This window comes from Colobus angolensis, unplaced genomic scaffold, assembly GCF_000951035.1.
Source record: "Colobus angolensis palliatus isolate OR3802 unplaced genomic scaffold, Cang.pa_1.0 Scaffold270, whole genome shotgun sequence".
Taxonomy (NCBI): domain Eukaryota; kingdom Metazoa; phylum Chordata; class Mammalia; order Primates; family Cercopithecidae; genus Colobus; species Colobus angolensis.
Window position 1 is genome coordinate 4,087,651 of NW_012115933.1, and position 758 is coordinate 4,088,408.

The window sequence follows — 758 nt, forward strand, 5'->3', positions numbered from 1 at the left end:
TTGATGGGTGCTGACGGGTTGGTGGGTACAGCACACCAACATGGCACAAGTATACATATGTAACAAACCTGCACATTATGCATATGTACCCTAGAACTTAATGTATAATAATAATACAAAAATATACATGAAAAAATTATACTTTCTTATCAATAGATGTAATTTTCTTAGGTGTTCAAGGGTATATAACTAAAGTGACAATTTTGAGTGGAGATAGTTGTCTATGAATAGTAGTAGAAAACCTTATATGCTATTACTATGTGCTATATGCTTTGTACAATGTTCTATATGCTTTAAACATACTAGCTCATTTGATCTTCACAATAACCCATTTTGTGGATGAGGAAATCAAGACAGAGGAGTTTAACTCAGTTCCAAATGTAGGGTTTGAATTTAAACTGACCTAAATCCATAGTCTTAACTACTTTATGATAGTGTATTTTGTCACGTATGTTTTGAAACTCGAACTCAATACAAAGTGAATGAAAAGGTAGATAAAGAATATGGGCAAAGTCAGCCAGGCACAGTGGCCCACGCCTGTAATCCCAGCACTTTGGGAGGCCGAGGCGTGTGGATCATGAGGTCAGGAGATCAAGACCATCCTCGCTAATGTGATGAAACCTCGTCTCTACTAAAAATACAAAAAAATTGCCGGGCGTGGTGGCAGGCCCCTGTAGTTCCAGCTACTTGGGAGGCTGAGGCAGGAGAATGGTGTGAACCTGGGAGGCGGAGCTTGCAGTGAGCCGAGATTGCGCCAC

General features: G+C 40.0%; 1 protein-coding gene across 2 annotated transcripts in view; it reads right to left on the reverse strand.

The window, feature by feature from the left end:
* The window catches only part of LIPF (lipase, gastric), a 16,359-nt gene that overhangs the window by 5,333 nt on the left and 10,268 nt on the right, over positions 1–758 (reverse strand). The gene's annotated exons all lie outside the window — the stretch shown is intronic.